Source organism: Saccopteryx bilineata, chromosome 2, assembly GCF_036850765.1.
Source record: "Saccopteryx bilineata isolate mSacBil1 chromosome 2, mSacBil1_pri_phased_curated, whole genome shotgun sequence".
Lineage (NCBI taxonomy): Eukaryota > Metazoa > Chordata > Mammalia > Chiroptera > Emballonuridae > Saccopteryx > Saccopteryx bilineata.
This window is the reverse complement of record NC_089491.1, coordinates 137,557,281-137,580,086: the sequence shown is the minus strand read 5'-3', so window position 1 is coordinate 137,580,086 and position 22,806 is coordinate 137,557,281.

The window sequence follows — 22,806 nt, the reverse complement described above, 5'->3', positions numbered from 1 at the left end:
TTCTAGACTTAGCGTCTGGATTCTCAGGGTTGGGGGCGGAGTTTGACCGATTCTACATATAGACTGTCCCCATCCTGCCCCTTAACCTGCTTCACCATTGCCATGTCCATGCCCAAGGTATATGTATTTTTCTAAACACTACCAGGGATGGGCAATTAACTGCTGCCAAGGTCCTTCACTTAATTCTTGAGCTTCTCTATTAGAAATAGCTTCTTTCATAAACCAGATGTCAGCTAAAGCCTACCTTACCCTTTCAGATTTAAATAAAATCATTTTGAATTCTTATGCTTTATGAGGTAAGTAAGCCATTTAGCAACTCTTTCAATCTTGTTGTTAATCTTTGACACGCAGGCCGGAGACTGTTTATAATTATCCTGGCCATATCAAGCTCATGTCCCACAGCAGTTTATCAATAGGTTTTCCTGAAGATAGTCCACTGCCTAAAAGTCATGTGCCAGCTGCTATCATCCCCGTGTAACCACATAAAGCCCTGCTCTGACTCCTGCTGCTTCTAGCCAGTTGGTTACGACTTGCTCTCTCTCACTCTGGAGTTACTGATGGAAAGAACACAGGCTGTAGAATCACAGTTTGTGTCTCTGATTGACTACTCACAAACACTGTGACAACTCTTAGCTTACCTTTTTGAGACCCTGTTCCTCAGCTCTCAAATGGTGGTGATGATGCTATCTGAAGGATCTGTGTAAGAATTTGATTAAATAATACACAGTATCTGGCATGCAGTCGACACTCAACATAATTTATTTTCTTTAGTTAAAATAAAATAAAATTGAGCCCAGGCTTGAAATCTTCGAAGTACACAAAACCATTTAAGCCATGTAAGCAAAATGAAATCTAGCTTATTTTTTAAACATAAGCACCACTTAACTTTAGGCTGTTTCTTGTAAATGCCTCTGATAATCATAAAAGAAGCTTAAGTCATCTTCCTTAAATGGTGTAAGATAATCACTCTTAACCAATCCCCGGCAGTCTGGAAACCCCCACTGAAATACCCAATCACTGTAAAGGTTAAGGAGCTTCCTCATTTTGTAAGCCATTTTGTAAGATCATGTATCTGAGCTTCACACAGCTTTTTGTTTCAAGTATCCCTGTTCATGAACATTTTGTCTTTCATTTAATAAAACACTCATATCAACTGGTGCCCTCTAAGTTTTAACACTTTCCTTCTCCCCCAGCCTCAATTTTCAGCACTACTGTGAGTGACGCTTCCCCAGCCTGGGTGGATTCCTGTTTGCATTGACCTCTGACCCCTCCTATTTGGCATCTTGGTTCTCCCAAGCATTGAATTTGGTCCCTGCTTTGTATCCAGCATTCACAACTCTATGCTCCTGAGGTCTGGAACCACTCGGTGTTCCCAAACTTACTCTTTCTCATCTCTAGAGTCTCATAATGCGATTCTCTTCCTTTTTTGCATGGACAGCTTCTACTCGGCTCTCACTTAAACACCTCTCAGAAAGCCACCCTTGACCTCTCAGAGCTGAGTTGAATATCATCTTGTCTGTTACTCTAGTGCCCTATGATTACCTGCTCGACATCTCCCAACACACTGTTTTGAAATTACTCTTTACTAGACTACTCTACAGACTGTATCTTTCTAAAGGGATACTCATTAAAGTTTTATCCATTGGCAACAGCATGTGGCAACCCTTTGAGAATGTCTGTAGTTGAATAAACGCATACTGCCTTGCCTTCATGTTACAGACGGCTCATACTCCTGGCAGTATAGACAATAGCACTACGTTTTAGTCACTTACAAACTATCTTTCTTCCCCCTGGCCATCACCACCTCCCAAACACCTGTGCATTACCAAAGAATGTTTTTCTCTGAGTAATAAAGAATTGCTGGAGAAAGAGAAAATGGAAGAGCCATATTATACTTACCTTTGATAAAAGACTTGTATAACTTGGGTGAGATCTCTAGAGATTAGTAAATGCAGGTAAAGAAGAATAAACTGCAAAAACAAAATCTGGTTAATGAGAACCAGATGCTGTAGTTAAAAGGCATTAGACAATTGATAGATAACTGTGGAAAGAGGAGAACATATTTTTAAAAGAACTTCTTGTGGAAAAGACAAATTTCTAAACAGAGTAGTGATGAGGGGTGTTTACACTCATGTGTACCAAATAATACATTATCTTTGCTGTGCTCTGTGGTTAACAAGTGCTTGCATTTGCAGAAAAAAGAAATTTCTCATTCTGCCCCTCCCTTTGTTTGCTCATATAATCCCAACTACCTTGAAAATAGCTTCAGAAATGACTGGTATTAAGTTAAAGGTCATAGAGATATCTGAGCTGTCTTACCTCAGTAGTTCTTAGGTGAAGACCAGGAATTTCCAAATGGCATTCAAACTGCCGAGATCACCATGAAGGTGCAGGAGACTTTGTCAGACAGGACTGAGGGACATACGAGAGTCAGATCTCCTTTCTGGCATCTCGCAAGTAGCCCCTCAGTACCTCGAAAAGACAATAAATCAGAGATATCATGATATTTCCCTCAACTCACATCTCACTAACACACGATGTTTAAAGTTTTTAAATTAACAAATAAAATACCTTGGAACATATTCTCTGTTTTGGTGCTAAACAATGTTGTTTTAAATATATAAAATTCCAAACATAAGCTTTTAAACGTAAAATGCTATTAATGAAATTGGTACTAAGTGCAAATGATTCTTGGTATGATTTGTTGACCTACCATATAGATTTTCTGACTCAGAACTAACTCGGTTTTTGATGAGGTCAGAGTCCCAAGAAGAAGGTCAACATCTGCTCAGCCAGGCAGATGTTCCAGAGCACGCACTTGGTTCAGATCCGGGCACTCCTTTGGCCTGGAGAAAGCTGTAAGATTTCACTACCATGTCCATATCAGAGAAGAATGCTAAGATAAAGTATCGTGTTTGAGTTGCTTGAAGGGACTGCTCTCCAAGCAGTTTTAGGCAAGTTATTTGTCTTTTTGAGTCTCAGATGCTCATTGCGCAAAGGGTACAAAAACGAATGCTGGTATTCATTAGTAAACAGGTCTGGCTATAATAACAAAAGTAAAAATAAAAGTGGCTTAAAAGAGTCAGGAGTTTATTTCCCTCTCATGCTACAATCTGAATGTAACCAGTGTGGAGCCGAGGGGCAGCTTGATGGTTTTGAGACCAGGCTGCTTCGATCTGCTTTGCATCTTCAACACTCAGCCTTCATCTCAGGACTGAACTGTCTCTTTCCAACTCTTGCCTTCACATCTACACTCCAGCCAGTGGGGAGGGAGATGAAGCAGTGAAGGGCACCATCCTTCTCCTTTTAAGGACATGCACCGCAAGGTGTTGCCATTTCTTCTGCTCTCATTTCATTGGCTAGTGTGCAGTCATGTGGCCACGTCAATCTTTCAGACAAGCTAGAAGATGGGATGTACCCCACCAAAATTCAGAACTTGCCAGTAACTTGCTAACAAAGAGGAAAAATGTATCCCCAAGGACAGTTATGTAGGATTCTTTGTGATATGCTAAAATAATAATAGAGGTAGGATATTTGACACAAAATTGATGTTCAACTGATAGTAATTAACATATTTTTTGTAATAAGCAAACATTTATATCACTTGATTTTATTTTGTTCTTGATAAGAGACAAAGTAAAAGGGTATGTGTGACTGCACACAGAGACACACAGTGTGGGAGAGATTAAGCATGACATGACTGAGATTTGGAGAATGATAGGCCCAGCCTTACATAGTTCCCACGACCAATCCTGGTCGGGTGATCAGACTAGGAGGTCTACCAGCCTTACGTTTTTTTGTTGTGATGGTAGTTCATGCTCCTGAGCTCCTGTTGCATTTCTCTTCATTCTTCTCTTGTCCGACTGTACCTCAAAATCGAGCCTACTCAGCATATCAACAGGGAATTGTTACCTGCAACCCTTGTGTGCACTGCTATACCATTATCGTTCACTTTAATGCAGGGAGTTCTACTCTAAATTCCAGGAAAAGAAAAGGGAAGGGAAAAGGAGGGGAGGAGAGATAATCAGAAGCTGAGACAGTAGGAAACTATAACAAAGATAGCTATATCCAGAGGAAAAAACCAAGATGACAAGAACACGTACATGGCAGTGGGACTCTGCAGGTCTACGGGATCACACGGCGGTCTCCATAAACTCCAGACCACAGTCTGTAGGTAAACACAGGACCAGTCTCACTGTATGGGGGGAGATTGTGGGTGGTGGGAAAGGGTAAGAGGCTGATTCACACATCATTACATGCTCAGATGGTTCTCACATTTAGCAGGACATCCAAGAAGTAAAGATCCAAAAAGCTGAGTGAAAAATTATTGGCTACCTGGCAAAGTAACTTTTTAACTAAGTATTTCACTGACAACTGAGAAAAATCTCTAATTAATCTGTGGAAGCCCCCACCCCCCAAAGGTGTGTAAAGGAATAACATTTTATAATAGGTATATTTGGGCTTTCTCCTTCAATGTGAAATAGACCAGTTAGAACAGGATTCGGAGAGAAACTCACATACTAATAGATGAAGCAAGAATCTAACCAACTCTACATGAGAGCTTCAAGCGGTCTTAGAGGCCACTCAAACACAGTATTTTGTAGCTGAGAAAGCTATGGATCTGCCTAGCCTATATGGCCAACTGGGGGCTCCCGGTCCAGGCTGACATCAGAAGAGCCTGTTTCTCTGAAAATAAAGTGTCTTTTGTGGGGAATTATTACTATGTCCTTTGAAACATTTTTAAAAAAGAATGAGACCTGAGATGGTGAAACAAATTCTAAGTGCATTAATGTCATCTAATGACTCTATTGTATAATGACCACACTCCTGAGGAGTTTGCAGAGTGGCAAGTGACTTTTCAGACAAATGTTTGGTTGGACTGCACATTTTGTAAGAGGCTTTAAGGAACTGTTGATTCAGGAATTCAGAAGACTGGTGTCCTAGATCTGCTGGGCATGAGAAGAATCCCATGCTTAATAAATGGAACAAAGAACAAGATAAATGCTTAGAAAACAATTTTCCTATCTGGATAAAACAAGACCGACCTACTAGATCCAAGAAACACTCCCTTTAGGTGGAGAGCTGCTCCGTTTGATCAGGACACACCGGCGGGAATCAGAGCGCCCCTGGTGGGAGAGCAGCTGACCTTTCCCATCAGCAACTCAAGACCGTAAGAGTTGGCAGGTGGGTGGGGGCTTTGGAGGCAGAAAGTTGAAGGTGAAAAGTGCACTGCGCAAGGATTCAGAAGACCTGGGCTCCAGTCCCAGCTGTCACTAATTGTTTCACTTGGGCAAACCACGTCCAGTCTCTGGATGGGCTTCTATTTCCTCTCCTGTAAGGGGGAGGGCTGCACTGTATCTCTGCAAGCTCTAAAATCCCCGTTTCCGGGGGTCACAGCTCAGATGCCCCCAGCACTGGTTTCCAAGACAAGGCAGTGTGTCTTGGAAAGGCCTGGTCACAGCTGGTCGTCACACTGAGGGAAGTGTACTACTGCTACTGGCATTTGGTGAGTAGAGGACAGGGATGCTACCAAACACCCAAAACACACAAGAGCCCCCACAACCAAAAAGTATCCATCCCAAAATGTCAGTAGTGCCAAGACCAAAATACACTAACTGAAAGGACAATGTAATGATGAACTGATTTTGGCCAATTATGCCCTGTTCCCAGACCTTCTGTGCTTTTATTTAAAATACCCCAAATTTAAAATAAAACATAACAACACTTTTTTTTCCTTTTTTTTTTTTTTTTACAAAACATACAGGTGGCCAAATAAAACAAGGCTTCAGGACAAATCTTGTCTGCAGGCTGTCAATTTGTGAAATTTTATTTAGTCACATACCGTCCAAGTAATTAGTATAGTTTAGCTGAAACTGCAGATTTTTCATCTGTATCTGGTTATCTGAGCCAGAGCTCAGCAGGTCAAGGTTAATCCGTGTGTGTGCTCACAGACATGTGTTCGATCGAGTGGAAAAGTACTCAACGAGGTGTCCAGAGACGTTACCGCTTGCCGTCTGTGTGACTCTGGGGTAGGAGTTAGTCAAGTCTCCAAAAATAGGATCTCCATTTTCCAGGACGGTATCAATATCCTTGCTGTCTACTTCCCAAAATTGTCACAAAATAATAGTTTCTCGGGGCTGGAAAGGAATTTAGAAATCACCTAATAGACAGTTCTACCCAGAGAAATGCAGTGTCTTTGCCCTTGAACTCGGTCAATAAGAGGACCAGGCTTAAAAGCCAGCTGTCTCACTCCCTGTCCTGAATTCTCTAAAGAGAGTGAGAGGAAGGAGGAGGTGGTGTGGGGAGAGTGCCAGCTGTGCATCCCTGACACACTCTTCCAGATGTGGTCCATCAACTCTTGGTCTTCCAGATGTGCCTGAACAGCACCAGATGCGATCCGCAGATTAAATGAGAAGGGATGTGAAAGCACTCTAGGGATTGCAAACTGTTAACCTGTCCCCCAAATGTGAGGTTGGTGTTAGCATTAATTTTTGATGCCTGTCCACAGGCAGCTCTCTGGCCAAGGGCAATCTAAGTAAGTGCCTGATGTTGGTCTCAGGGAGGCTAGAGGCAGAGCGTGTGACTGGCCCAGCACAGATGCTTGACCTCTCCTATGGAAATGAGGCGAGGGCAGATCAGTGCCACCAGGGTGGCTGCTGAAAGGCAGTGTTGTTACCATGCCATAAGGACGGAAAGTGCAGTTAAGTTGCCATTATGCGTTAATGAGAGCTAACGTCATCAGGGAATAAATCTCCAAAGCCATTCCGGGTTTACAGGCAAAAAGAACTCAACCCACCTCCATGCTCCCCTCCTGATACTTTGTTCCCTTACTGCCTTTGCTTCGAGCCCTCTGCTTATCTAACAGCCTCACCTCTCTCCACAGGGCCACAGGGTGTCTTTGTGACTTTGCCCGCAGGCAGGGTGTGGCCTTCTGTCACTGCAGCTGGCTCTCTTGTGTCAGGCCAGATCAGAGTCTGACCCCACAGTCTGTGCTGTCGCAGACCAAGCTGGCTGCTGTCCTGCGGTACGTCCTCAGCATCAGTCATCTTTCCTTCGCGTGCTCCTGGGGTTTATGTGGGAGATGCCCAGATTTTTGTATCAGCATTCAGTTTTCTCTTTCCTTAAACACCCAGCTTCTGGAGTGCTAAATTGTCCTAAGTCCATTCTGAACGTCGCTACCTGGTACGCCGTCAGTGCAACAGAGGAGACAGAATGTGCCGCTGCTGCAGCTGCTGCGTGGACACGGCCGCTTCCACAAGTCTCCCCCTGTCAGAGGAATGACAGAGTTCTCGGTTACCTGCAGGGTGTAATTATAAACACATATCTGCCTCTGAACCAGCTTGATATGCATACTCTTCTATGAATAAGACACTGCTTTTTGGAATGTGTGTACTCCCCTTTCCTTGATGCTCAGATGAAGCCTTAGCTCCCTGCTAGGCTTTCCAGCCAGCATCTTTATCATCTAGTTTTTCTATATTCATAATATAATTATATTATTTATATTAATTAATTGTATTATTATATTTAAGTTAATATATTGGTTAATATATTAATAATCAAGATCAATAATTTGATATGGTGAATAAACTAATAATATATTGCTATTAGTATTACAAAGGGAGTGGGAAGAATCTTGGGGAGGTGGTAGACACGTCTAAGAACTTGATAGTGGTTATGGTTTCACGGGTACAGATTTATCCCCAAACTCATCGAGTTGTATATATTAAATATGTACAGCATTGTACACATCAGTCATACCCCAATAAAGTGGTTTAGAAAAGACAGAAATGACAAAACTTATCGATAGGAGTGGGGCCCATTCTATGTTCAGCCACCACCCCTTTGGCCACCTCCTGTTCTATGAGCCCTTTCAAGCCGCGGGTGAAATACTGAAGAGGGAAGAACTGAATGTTTCACGTGCATTGCAATCAGCAGTGACTCAGAAACAAAGATAAACTTAAATTACCTCTCTTCTTTCAAATCTACCACAGGGAGGTGACTCTTAATGGGGAGAACAACCCAACCCTTGGATTATATATATATTTTTTATAAATAAATTTTTATTTTAATGGGGTGACATCAATAAATCAGGGTACATATATTCAAAGAAAACCTGTCCAGGTTATCTTGTCATTCAATTCTGTTGCATACCCATCACCCAAAGTCAGATTGTCCTCCGTCACCTTCTATCTAGTTTTCTTTGTGCCCCTCCCCCTCCTATCCCCCTCTTCCTCCTTCCCTCCCCCCACCCCCCCTAACCACCACACTCTTGTCCATGTCTCTTAGTCTCATTTTTATGTCCCACCAATGTATGGAATCCTGCAGTTCTTGTTTTTTTCCTGATTTACTTATTTCACTCCATATAATGTTATCAAGATCCCACCATTTTGTTGTAAGTGATCCGATGCCATCAATTTCTTATGGCTGAATAGTATACCATGGTGTATATGTGCCATATATTCTTTATCTAGTCTTCAATTTTTTTTTACAGTGATTAAAGCCTTTAAGCAAACTCTTGGCCAACACAGCAAGAATCCATAAAAGAGTAGTGTCCTTAACATGTTCACCAAGTCCAAGTTGGCCTCAACACCATGCCAAATCCCTGAAAAATGCAACCCAACCCCAGTTCAGTCTGTTAGGAGCTGTCACAAGGAGCAGGAGTCCAGGAAAAGTCCACATCCAGGAAAAGTCCGCATGGCACTTGAATTGTTGTCACAATTCTATACTTTGCAGTTCACGTCCAAGTCCCAATGACCGCTGCTTCTAGCTGGTAATGATTCAGGTAGACTGGAAATGCCATCTGCAGCATGTGTGGATATGGAGCTTCTGTTCTCCTCTGCCTGGAGAGATGAGACCAGGTTGCTTTTCCCTGGAGCTCTGCGACTGTGGTGTGGTAAAGAGAACCTTGGGATACACTAAGCTGGGTGGCAAAGGTAGATTCATAATAGAAGTTGGCAAAAGGGGGAAAGAGAGCTCTAAACTAGGAGTAGGGCCTGACCGGGCGGTGGCGCAGTGGATGGAGCGTCGGACTGGGATGTGGAAGACCCAGGTTTGAGACCCCGGGGTCGCCGGCTTGAGTGAGGGCTCATCTGGTTTGAGCAAAAGCTCACCAGCTTGAGCCCAAGGTTGCTGGCTCAAGCAGGGGGTTACTCAGTCTGCTGAAGGTCCGCAGTCAGGGCACATATGAGAGAGTAATCAATGAACAACTAAGGTGTTGCAACGTGCAACGAGAAACTGATGACTGATGCTTCTCATCTCTTCGTTCCTGTCTGTCTGTCCCTGTGTGCCCCTCTCTCTGACTGACTCTCTCTCTCTCTGTCTCTATAAAGAAATAAAAATTTAAAAAAGACAAAAAATTTAAAAAATATAAATTAGGAGTAGGTCCCAGCCTGAAATAGGAGTGGGGCATTGAGGTAGGAGGAATAAAGGAAACACAATATATTAAACAAAGCAGCAGAAAATAGGACTATCAACACCCACAACAGAGATCTTCGAGGGAAGAATAAAAAACCTGACTATTCAGGCAAGACATAATTAAGTGGCCCTTGTGCAAATGAGATCAGTTTACCTGCTTCTTGGAAGAAATACCCTAGAATCGTCCACAGTGTCATAGATGGGGCCGATGGCCCTGGGCACCTTCAGCCTTCCATGACAAACCTCAGCATTCTGGAAGAGACTGAACCCTCCCTTAGAGGAGCAAGGATTATTTATGAAAAAGTCACAGCTGCCCTTACTAATACAATGATCTATTTTCTTGGCATAGTATAGAAGGAGCCATGCTATTACACCGGCATTGTTTTAAATAAACGAACATGGACACTAACTACCAGCCACGTCAGGGATGCCTGGTGATTCTTTAATCACAGCTGATTGCAGAGCTGCTTCCTTTTCCTAATTTCTGTTTCTATAAATAATTTAGAGTTGTGCAACATGCAGATGACACATGGAAATCAAAATTATGACTTTTATGGAGACCACTTTTTTGTTGTTGTTTGTTTGGGGTTTTTTTTGCCTGTAAAGTGTCTCCAAATGGCTTGGATAAAAATATTGTTTTCTGTTGCTTTCAACCAAGAAGAGTTACCTGAAAACATCTGTAGCTAAAACTCAGTAGAGCCTGTCTCTGTGCTCCACCTTCCTGCCATTCAGATGGGACTAGATCAGCTGGTATCTCTTCTTAAGGAAACATTCCACTGGATTGCAGGAGAATGTTGAATTCTTGATAAAAAGATAGAGAAAGAAAATACAAAAGCCAACTGTTTGAAAGAAATCTTGAGCATTCTAAAAGTCATTGTAATTAAAATACAGCAGTTTCTAATTATCCTAAGGGGAAAAAAATTATATGTAAGTCTCAAAAACACAATGTGGTTACCCAAGGCCTTGCCACATTAATTCAAATTGATCTGGACAGATATGATATCCTCAGATGGACTGCAAGCTAGTTGGAAGGCTTATAACAAAAGAAAATGCAATATAATTAGGTGGAAAAAGTAGTGGGTTTGGAGTCCCTGTTGTATGGTTGGTCTGCCATTGACTAACCGACTGACCTTTGGCAATTCATGGAACTTCTCCGTGACTCAAATTTTGAAACTGCAAAACAGGATACTACCACTTAACCCTGGGTTAGAAGAATGTGCATGAAGGTTATTTTCTGTTTACAAACGCAGCTCTCCACACCTTTCTACGTGCCTTTGTTTCTCTTCTCTCTACATTGTGATAGAGAACCTCCTGGCCAACTTCTCCACCAGCCCTCTGCTTCATTTTTTTTATAGTGAAATTCTTCCTTAGTATAAGCTTCTAATTTACAATTTTTAAAAAAGTATTTCCTAAAGCCAGCATTCAACATTATATTTTAAAATTAGTTAATCAATCCATTAATATGTTTATGTTCAGTGTTTCTTTAAATTACACTTCAAATGAAGGGAAACGGTGCTCCACTCATCACCCCTTTGCTCTCTGGCTGCCCTGAATCGCCATAACTCCTATGAAGAAAGAAAATCTTCATCTACTGTTCAAATTCTTGGTGTAAGTGAAAAGGTCAAACATAAAGGGCCTTACGGAGACATTCCACCAATATAGCCACAGTCACCTCTGTGGTCACCTCTGATGGTCTCGAGATATTCCCCCAACTTCCTGGGAACAATGATTGTAATTATGTTTCAGGAGAAGTTCTCAAACTTGGCTGTGTGTGAGTCACCTGGAAAATAAGTTTAAAATGAGAATTTCTGAAGCCTTCTTCAGAAGGTTTTGATCTGGAAAGTTTAGGGAGAGCACCGGATATTCGCATTTCTAACAAGCATCCCGGGTGATTCTTTTTCTGTTTCTGTTTTGGTTTTATATCCCGGGTGATTCTGATGCAGGTGGCCCACATGGACCTGTCCCGAAATTCTACTTGAGGTTATTTTGGCAATTGCAAGAGTAATCTGGAGTTTTGAAATTTTGTGGCTTGAAGAGGGATATTTTATAGCAAGAAATATTAGCCAAAGGATTTTTTATATTAAAAAATGTGATGACTGTTATCAAAGCACAGACTTGAGTTTGGATGTTAGTTTGGTCACTTGATACCTAGATGGCTTAGTGAAGTTAGTCTTACTTTTGTAATATATAATGTAGTAATACCAGCAGCCATCCCAAGAAAATACTGTAGAAATGAAATACACATAAAAATAAAAAATAAAAACTTAGTCATGAAAAAGAGAAGTATTAATAATTATTTAGCATGGATAATTTCAAGGAATAGATTGTTCAACTGAATGAAACAAAGTTGAGGCTAGATTTTTAGTAAATTGCTTTTCCGTTGTAGTGTTTGCACCCACATGAAGTGTGAAGGCTGGGTCTGTCCATGGCACACACAGTCCCGAGGAAAGCTGAGGTGGGACTGGGAACAGAGACAGCGATGTCACTGAAGGGCAGTAATCTGGCATGAACAGGGAGTTATTAAAATCTTCATTTGATTTAATACAAAAAACAGCTACTAAGTATAAATTTAATGTAACAGCAAATACATATTTTTCTTATTGTCCCAATTCATTTCAGACAACACTGATCCATTCTTCAAAAGAAAGAAAAAAAGAAAATTACTAGTTACATACTGGCTGGAAGTAAATTCTGTGATTTTGCTATTACCTGGGAGCCATTTTTACTCTATTTCAGGTGATGTCGGGTACAGTCTGTCTGGCAGACTACCAGTACAATGATGACAAATTCATTCTGTCAGTATTTTGGAATTTAGTGAAAGGCCAGCTGCAGAATGTGGTGCCTTTTATCTCTCTCTCTGTCCCATTACCCCTTCCAATGCATATATGGATATATGACATTCATAGACTGAATGCACAATAATGCATAACATGTACACACAACGTGTGTACAATTTTCAAACTAAGAATTTTTATTTTTTTTTTTGTGAAAGAAAATGTTTCCAGTAAAATTTCTCAACATTGCCCTGGGATGTCCTTTTATAGCAATCTGAAGGCACAGGTTTTTATCCTCACCGTCTTTGTATCCCAGGTGTCTTGTTTGGTATCCACGAACATTAGGCACAGAACAATATTCATTGTTGTGGATACAATCTCCTTTAGAACAATAAGATCTATCTTGGTCTCAGTGGGTTTCTCAAAGAAGTGCTAATGCAATCAGGCCAGATTTTCTCCCGTGTTGTGTTTTATCTTGTCCAGTGATATTAAGAGTAATCAGATTATGCTGCAATAACAGGAGACTCTGAGATCTCAGTGACTTATTCTCATTCAAGTAAAACCATTTGTGGAGATCCTCCAAGCCAACTATTCTTCACGAGGCAATTCAGTGATGTAGGCTGTTTCAATCTTGTCTCCATAGTCTCAACACAAAGACTTCCACTCTCTCCCAGAAGAGCATTTGGGCGAGCGTGCCTGGCAGCAGTAGTTCCGTGTTTGTCTTGGAGCGATGCATCACTCTGATCACAGCCCATCCATCCTGGCGGCACTGCCCCACCTCACTGCCCTGGCCCAGGGAAATACAGTCCCTCCTGTGTCCCAGAAACAGGGGAACTACATAGGGTAAGTGCAGAAATCTCTACCATTCAGTTTCAATGGTTTTCAAGGAAATATGTAACAGTAGTAATCTTCTCTTAAGAGGGGGAAATCATTAAAAAAATAAATTGATAGAATGATTTTATGATCATAGATGTTGATTATAACAAATTCTGCAGTTTGGATACCTTTTTCTAAAAATCCAACTAAAACTGACTTAAAAATCAATGTGATTTTATTTTAAATGCTATGCACCTAATGTTTTAACGCTATCTTTTCCTTGTCAATGTATAGTTGAATAAATAATTCTAAATAATAATAGAAACCATGATGATGGAAGGCCCAATGGAAAAAATGCATTGTTCTGAGGCATATCTTTATTCTATCAATAAAAATAGGTGATATTCAATCCCTCGCAGTCTGATTAAAGAAATTTTTCCTTCCGTTGGCCATATATAGTATTTTCTTAGAGACTTCTTATAAAATTATAATGTAATTAAATTCATGCTAGGCCAAGGCTTGGATTAGTGCCAGTATAATTTCTGGTCATCCCAAAATCTCCATAAAAGGGTTGCTATCATTGAGTTAGTTCTCTGAGAGTTCTTTACAATGGATTTTCTCTGGAACTTTTTCAACACTAGATCACAGCTGGATTTAAAAATTGACCATTTCCAGCTCAGTGGTAGAGCGTCGGCCTGGTGTGCAGGAGTCCCGGGTTCGATTCCTGGCCAGGGCACACAGGAGAAGCGCCCATCTGCTTCTCCACCCCTACTCCTCTCCTTCCTCTCTGTCTCTCTCTTCCCCTACCGCAGTCAAGGCTCCACTGGAGCAAGGTTTGCCCGGGCGCTGAGGATGGCTCTCTGGCCTCTGCCTCAGGTGCTAGAATGGCTCTGATTGCGGCAGAGCGACCCCCAAGATGGGCAGAGCATCGCCCCTTGGTAGGCATGCTGGGTAGATCCCGGTAGGGCACATGCAGGAGTCTGTCTGACTGCCTCCCCATTTCCAGCTTCAGAAAAATACAAAAAAAAAGAAAAAAAATTGACCATTTCCAGACCTGACATATAAAACTGACACCAAGAATTTAGAACTAAATTGTTAACATAATTTATGATATTTAGTTTCCTCCTCAGTCACAGAGGTGTGCTTACACACACTGGTCCACCACTGGAGTTGGCTAGAGACCCTTGAACAAGGAGAAAAAATTGTATGAATTTATGAGAAATAGAAGCCAAGCTTAATTTTAATTTTTGTGTGAACGTATTTAATCATATAATTAATCTTCTTGCTTGGATGTCACTTAGGATAGTTGGAAATCCCATCGACTACGGGAGAGCTCAAACACAGTGCTTTTTGGATACGCTGGACTAGGGGAAGTCTGAATTTCCCTCCAAACCCAGGATTTGATGTTTAGACAGAGCATGCAATTTTGCGATCTGCCGAGCCAGAAGAGGATTTAATATTACATTCAGAATACATTAAATTACATTTGAATACATTAAAAGTATTCAAATTGTCAAAAAATGTTCAATAAAATAACATTGCAAATCAAACTCAGTTAAATTAGCTGGCAAAGGTATAGTATGACAAAATAGAGACACGAAGCATAGGGGACATAATGTTATTTACATGTTTTCAGGGCTTACGCCCTGGGTGGCTCGCTGTTTACTAGACGTCAGTCTCCACCCTGCCCCACTGCCTTAGCTTTGATACAAGGCCAAGTCCTCCATCTGACTTCATATGACTGTGGTCTCGTTCAGATTAGTATTTGTCACCACTCTTCACAGAAGACAGGAATGCAGCAGACCGGGGGAGGACGAGGAGCAGATTAAGAGACCAAGTTTGTTCAAAGCAAACATACCTGAGACAATCAAACAGAGAAATAAGGAGGCTGTTCACGGTGTAACAAATTTTAGATTAAAAAGTTGATGGGAAAAGCATTTTAGAATTCTCAAAATAGTTGCTATCATCAGAAAAAATAAAGTCATTCACTAACTCATTTTTATGCACTCTCTCTGAAGATGTCTTACAGACTTCTGGGCTTCTGACTTAGAAACTAATGGGACAGCTGGCTGAAAGATGACAGATCATCAGTGCTTTTCAAACAAATTAAAACATGTTTTAACAGAAGAGAAAAAGTATTAAACCAGAACAAATGAAATCAACATAACACAAGTATTTTTAAAAGCCAAAAATAAGGTTTTATCAAAAATAAAAATATTAACAAAAATAATAATAAAACATTTAAAAGTAAAAAATGATGTAATCAGAAATTTATTTTTCTTTAATACAGAACATAAACTCTTAACTATAAGCCAGATATTGTTTAATTGGTTTAACATGTATTAACCTTCTCACAACCTCATGATGTGAGTTATATTGTTTTTGTAAAACCAAGGAAACTGAGGCATGGGAGAAATTAAATAGTAAGCTGGTAAAGGACATGAGACTTGAACCCAGACAGTCTGGCTCCATCCTGTATAAACTGTGATAAATTATGAAAGGGTAAAATACATATTTATACTGAGTAAAGTTTTGCAATGGGAACAATATCACGTATTTCCAAATTACTTAATATGTGATGTAATTTCTGATGTTAATCTTACTGGTTGGTTGTATCAATTTCAATTAATAGGTAAAATTTGAGGAAAGGAGCTAGTGGTTCTTGGCTCTGTGTTGTTCTCTATGACTAAGATTTAGAACGTAATTAAATTACTTTATTCAGCCATTTCCATTTTCTTCTCTAAAAACCTAAAGTTATGACACTCATTACACCATTAAGTTATTGATTTGGACTGATGATTTCTCTTAAGAACTGACTAGGGCTCAGGTGAAGATCAGTCTTCTGGAAGAAGCTTCATTGTAACATTATGTTAACATTGTAGTAGTTGATATCCTGACTTTACACTCAAGCCAGGCCTCATAACTTTAGCTAATACAACTTCAGGTTAAACCACAGTATTAAGTAGTATTGATTTGTTTGAGCTGTGAAACATAAATCTTTTCCCACCAGGTAAACAATAACAATTGAATGAAATTTGGCTCAGACAAGAAATGATGGTCCCACAACTTTGTCCAATTAGCATAAACCCTGACACACCAATAACCACAGGGTTTAGTGCAGGCTTTGGTGATGCACACCACTCAGCATAACCTGGTTGCCGTGGTGCTATCTGTGCCTAGAGCTTGTTCTGAGACAGATCAACAGCATCTTTTGGTAGGAGATAGATTACAAACACAAATCTGAACAGAATGAGTTTCTAGGTTAGATAAAATAGATGTAAGTAGTTGGGAACATCTCCCCTTCTGACAAGCATGGGCTTTGGTTTCAGAAAGACCTGAGTTGGTACTCAGCTTCACACCATCAGAGCAGTAATCACAGATGAATTAGTGGACCTGAGCCTTAGTTTCTTTGCTCTAAAAGAAACATTAAAAGCACTGACTAGTTGGCTGGCCAGTTGGCTCAATGGTAGAGCATCAGCCTGGCATGTGGAAGTCCCGGGTTTAATTCCCAGCCAGGGCACACAGGAGAAGCACCCATCTGCTTCTCTACCCTTCCCCCTCTCCTTTCTCTCTCTCTCTCTCCCGTTCCTGCAGCCAAGGCTCCATTGGAGCAAAGTTGGCCCAGGCACTGAGGATGGCTCCATGGCCTCCACCTCAGGCGCTGGAATGCAATGGAGTAACAGCCCAGATGGGAAGAGCATCACCCCCTGGTGAGCTTGCCAGGTGGATTCCAGTTGGGTGCATGCGGGAGTCTGTCTCTCCTCCTCCTTGCTTCTCACAATACAAAAAAAGAAAAGCTCAATAAACACTTTTTTAAAATAAAAAGCTACTTTTCAAAATATTTAATTATTGGGGAAGGGCAGTAAATAAAATATTTTTGGAGACATAAATAATTAGATATTGTTTTTCATTAATCAAAAACCCATTTCAGAGGTCTCAATCCTTATCAAGTTTCTGGGTAATAAATAATTTGCATCATTCTGAATTAGTGAAGTTATTCACATTTCTGCTTAATTAAAAAAAATTAGTCATATTGATTCTCCAGGTAACACCCAAAGGAAATGAACACTAAATCTACAGTATTTTCTCAAATTTAAGAAATGGGTTTCTAATTTTTAGGATAATTTTGGCCAAATATCAGAGACATCCTTTCCTGTTGCGGAACTAAACTAGAAATGTGCCTAGCTCCAAGAATCATACATTAGTGGGAAGAGTTTTTCAATAAGGTCTCTTTTACTCTTTACTCATGGTAACATTTAAAAAACCTACAGCCTTCTGCTGGTAAGATACTTTTCTTAAAGTGTTTCACATGGATTTGTAGTCATGAGATGCCTACTCCCCTCGTCAATCTTAAAGGTAGAAAGAACCAAATTTGTGTTAAAGATTAGAAGAAATAACCTGGTCACTACTTTTATCCAGCAAGCAAATTTTTAATTCACACTCTCCAATACAAAAGCTACTAGTCACATGTGACTTAATAAATTAAATAAAAAGTTTCATTTCTTCAGTCACATGAGCCACGTTTTCAAGTGGCCACATGCCACCCTATTGGCACTGTATGTGTAGAGGGTTTCTATCATCTCCAGTTCTATTAGGCAGCTCTGCTAAACGATTGACAGTAAAGGGGATCCAATTCTAATTTTTATTTCTCATACAGCATACTCAGATAAGGCTTCTTCTTATTTTTTTCTTATTCCTTAAGAGAAGTAAGTATGCAAAAAAAAAAAAAAAGAGCACAAAATGTAAGACTGAAGACCATTTCATGCTTTTAATCCCATGCCTTGTTTTGATTTACTTGAATTATTTCATGGGAACGAAATTATTCCAATTTCATGGTCCTATGTGGCTTCTGCACTCCAACGGCCACCTAACAGCAATCTCAGCTTGATAAAGCAGGCTTGATTGCCCAAGAGCTCCCCGACGCATTCCACCTCTCAGTATTTCTATTAGTCAATTGAATATGTAATACTTAGAACAGCTCTTCAGAAAGGACAGGCTGGAACTGTTACCTAAGCCAAGTAGTGGGCAAGGAGAGGGTCCCTTTCTTTCCTAACTGCTCCTGCTGAGAATCTCTTAGATTGTGCTATTCCCTTCACAACCCCGCCCCCATCTGACATATGCTTCCTCCCTTGTTATTTGTCAGTGTTTACTTTTACCATAAAGTTATGAGTGGTGGTGCACATGGCAAGAAGAGAGAATAACCCTTTCAAGAGGGGCTGAGAATTGCGTCTCTAATGAAGGCTGAGAAAATGGTGCTTCCTACCACAAGCCAGCGCTATACCTTCATTACCCTGTCCATAGCTCTATTTACTCTACGCTCTCCATCATAAAATACCTGGAATACACTGAAACTGCATATTCTTTTTCAGTATATATAATTTGTATGAAAAGCTTCACCGTTAGCTCAACGTTGAGGGGGAGGACACGGGGTGATTTTTACTTCCACTTTTCCCACCATCATAAATAAAATTCTTAACCAACCTTGAAAGAATGATCTAGGAGGTTGTAATGTTCATAATGCTGAATTCTGCTCCACAGCAACCTTGAAGAGGCATTCTAGTTTGAAAAATAAGTAGCAGTAAAGAGAAGCACGCAGGCCAAACTTGAAGCGAGGAAACACAGAGAAGGAAACGGAGCGAGGGCAGCTGCTGGCTCACGATAGGTTATATACATACCCTCAGATTTGCAGGTGTCTTCGCCATTCAGTACCAACTTTCTCCTTTTCTTCAAGCCAGGCGCTTTTAGTCCGTTAGTATCCTTGTACCAATGACAGAGACCACTATTGACAGCTTCCACCACATTATATATGATATGTCCCTAGCCTCCAAAGTGAAAGTTTTGAATGCCTTTTCCCATAAAGACATTAGTTGGTTCAATAAATTTGTGTCTTAGAAGACTGTTAGCTGTAATGGGAGAAGTGATTATTTGGAAAAATGGAAGCAAGGGTTTGTTCAGGAGACTATTTCAAAGTCTAGGCCAAAAGATGATAAAGGCTTTGGTCAGGAAGATAGTAGTAAGAATAAATGAGAAAATAAACATGAATTCAGTACAAATCTTGCAGTAAAGTAGACAGGACTAAATTTGAAGTAGGGAGTGAGGGGGGAAAAAAGAGAAATAAAGAGAGATGACACCTGACGTTCATTCCAGTGGGGACTCCCGATAAAGACAGAGGAGAGACCTCCGGGCGGCAGGGGCAGAGTGCTGAGGGAGAGCACTGTGTGTGACGTCGGTACCACATCCACGTGGAAATATTAAGTAGGCAGCCGAATATAGGATGCTGAACATATGGAAGGAGAACTGGGCTGGAGATAGAAATTTGGTGGTCTTTAGCATATGGAGAGTATACAAAGCCATGGAATCAGGTGAGGTCATACAGAAACAATTAAAAAATAAGGGTACCAGCCCTGTCCCATTTAAGGTTAAGGTCTACACAACACTGCATTATTAGATGCATACATTTTTAGGCTTCCCTGGTAGACTATTAATATGTACAGTAGAGAATATGCCTCTCTTAGACAAAACACATTTCTGAATATTAGGACACTTCACGTGGGGAGCCACCCGGATAACAAAGGCTTTACATTAGGTAGAATCCCTGGGCCGCTCTGACAGAACTGCATTCACAGAAGAGTGAGCACATCTTACTCTTCAATAATACAGCTGGTTTCTTCATTTGGATGGTGTGAAACTTACAGACCAGAGTTTTTTCAAAAATCTGATTTGTCTATGTAGTTTACCTCATTTTATAAAACTGGTATCAAAATGCCACATCTGATTTGATCCAAAGTATACAAGTCTTTTCCATGCTTTACCAGAGAAAATAAGAAAATTATAAGAAAAATAAATTATGTGTTGCTTATCTTTATCTTAAAGGCCATGAACATAAAAACACATTGGTTGGCCTATAAAATTATAACATAGAATAAATTTTAAAGACTAGTTGTCTGAAACACTAAAATTGTACACTGAATCACTGTTTAAAATTTCTAGTTTAAATGAAACATTTACATTTTGGAAGTGATGGAAAGCAGACAGAAAGATCAAGAATGTTAGAGAAACAATATATTTTATAAAAGTTGTACTTTGCATGGTGTGCAGAGGCTACTAATATTTTCAGAAAAGAATACCTACATAGAATAGCAAGAGCTCCAAAGCCATCATTTCATACACATCTTGCCACAAGGAATTTTCGATCATCTGTCTCAGTATCAGAGCTGTGTTGAAGTCAGTGATTAGTACATTCTGTGGCTTCAGTTTTTCCTTTTGAAATCAGCTCCCAGACTTCTGAGAACTGAATGTTTGCCAGGCCTGAGTCAAGTTTTCCTACCTTTTGATTTAGTCTGTTTCTTGATTTCTGAGTGTATTTCAAAAATACAATAACTGTTTATATCACAAGTGGGAGACAGAGGTGCATTTAAAAAGACTATCAGATGTTCTTGGCGCCCTTTACCACCAGGACCCACAGCACACTGCTCTGCACATGCACTGATCTGATGCCTTCCCAAGCACCTCTCCTCCCCAACCCACTGGATCTCCCACACCTGATCACAAAACCCTATGCGTGAAATCTCTTTTCCAAGCTGCCTTCTTCCCTCCTTGTTGTAACGACAACCGGATGAACCAGGACTAGTGAATGTAACACACACACTACAGCCCACGCAGTGGAATGCTGTCTCTCACTCTGATGGCCAGGCCCCTCTCGGCATCTAAGAAATTATTTCAGATAAATTTCCCATATGCTCTTCTATACTTCCATATGGAGGATCTTCTAAATTTGGGTAGCATATTTCTACCCATTTAGGAGCATTCTAGTAGCTATGATTTAGTTATTCTAGTTGCTTTCGGAAATGTGGAATTAATTTCAGTGTTCACAAGTTTTGTTGATTCATGGAAGGCTGGTCACTGTTTTACGAGGGTTCTTTTATGAGAATACTGTTTAATTGAGTTCTTATAGGGCCTCATTTAGACACATAGCAGTTTTAGCTAAGTTTTTAAATTAGCAGTCAGAATCTATTAGCTGGAGATTAGTTGATGTATATTACAGGTGCAATGATTGATTAATTCAATTATTTACAAACTCACAATTATATACTAAGTCCACAGGACAGGTTAGGCACAATAAACTGCCTTTAGGATAAATAAACAAAACAGATGTGGGCTCTTCCTTCAGGAGGAGATAAACAAGTAAGAACACAAATGGTTCATTATAAAAGACAACGAACACAAAATATTGTTTAATTCTATAAGTACACCATAGAAAAACACCTTGTACGTAAGCCTAGGGTAGGGGGAGGTGGACTAAAGAGGGATCAACTTGTTGAGAATGGATGCTTCAGGGAAAACGAAAACAAAACTAGACAAAGGCAAAGAAACCCAACTGTTTTCCTTCTATTTATGTACACCAATGATTGATGCCCGAGTAGTCCCTGCATTACGGCAGCTTGGATGTATGAAATGTGTTTGTTTTTCAATTAAATAAAGGGAGCAGTTTTTGTTTTGCCTGAATTAAAAAAAAATTCTGAAGTCAGTCATAGCCGTTAGCTCTCCTATATTGTGTCTGCCCACTTACTATGATGCCGGCGGTGATGCTACAGGTTAGTGGCCCGTGGATTCAGGACACGTTGGCTTTCGGCTTCTTCAGCAGAGTCTCTGGGAACACAGTGGAGTGTGTAACTGGTATGTAAACAGAAGACCAAGGGCTGAGTGCTTTAATCCAACTTTCCTGTTTCTCTTGCAGTTTTATGTTTCCCAGTTTCTTATATAGGGCTTTTTCTTTCTTTCCTTTTTTTAAAATTCAGGATTTATTATGCAAAGAATACCTTTATAATTCAATGAATGAATAATCCTTTTCTTTGTATTGTTATTTAAAGCATAGTGTTTCCTGATTCCATTCAGTTTAACTGTCAGACAAAAATAAAGCTGTAATTATAGATACCTGACTCAGTGCAGAATAACACCAATCACAGGGAACTTGCTCTGGTTTTGATTTCAAAGCAATCTTGAGCAAGCCTCCTTTGAACTGGAACATGAATCAGCAGTTAGCAGAGCTGAGTTTAAACCTCTACTCCAGATTCTGAGTGACAGAGAACTTCTAAATAGGGCCCTGTTTGTTCATAGTTTTAGGTATCTGTGATTTACTTGGCTTTGCTAGACAATAGGGGCTTTGGTTCAGTGATATTTTTAACATTCCCTAAAATAAATCACAGTGTTCCCATCTTGGATGTGGATTAGTATGGCGGAGGAAATGAAGAACTTACAAGTGCAGAGTATCCAGGGATTACGTGCTGGGCTCTGTGCTGTATTGCCTTGGTTAATATTTTTTGGTTGCATGTAATAGGAATTGGTTCTGGCTAGCTTAAGGAGAAAAAGTAAGTGGTGCTGGATTATTAGAAGAATATTTGGTTATCTCATAGAATTCAAGACTCAGGAAAGACAGGGATCAGGAGACTTCAAACCTCAGAAGTAGAGTTCGTGTCTGACTCCCTAGGGAAAATTAGTTAAGTGTCTCATCATATGATAGGAGATCAGATCTTCATCCGTGGGTTAGTCAGTCAAGGTCAGAGGGGCAGAGTTATACTGTTTAGCTGGTTGTTTGTGGGCAACCACACCTGTATTTTGTGGGCAGTTCCCAAAGGAGAATGACTGTGAACTGGCGACCACACCAGTGAGGTCTGCTATGGGGGGCATTTTAAAGGCTTAATTTAATTTTCACAAAAAGCCTATAAAATCATTATTTCCACCTCACAAATGAAAAAAAACTGAGACTCAAATTGGTTAGGCAATTTGTCCAATGTTCCTCAAT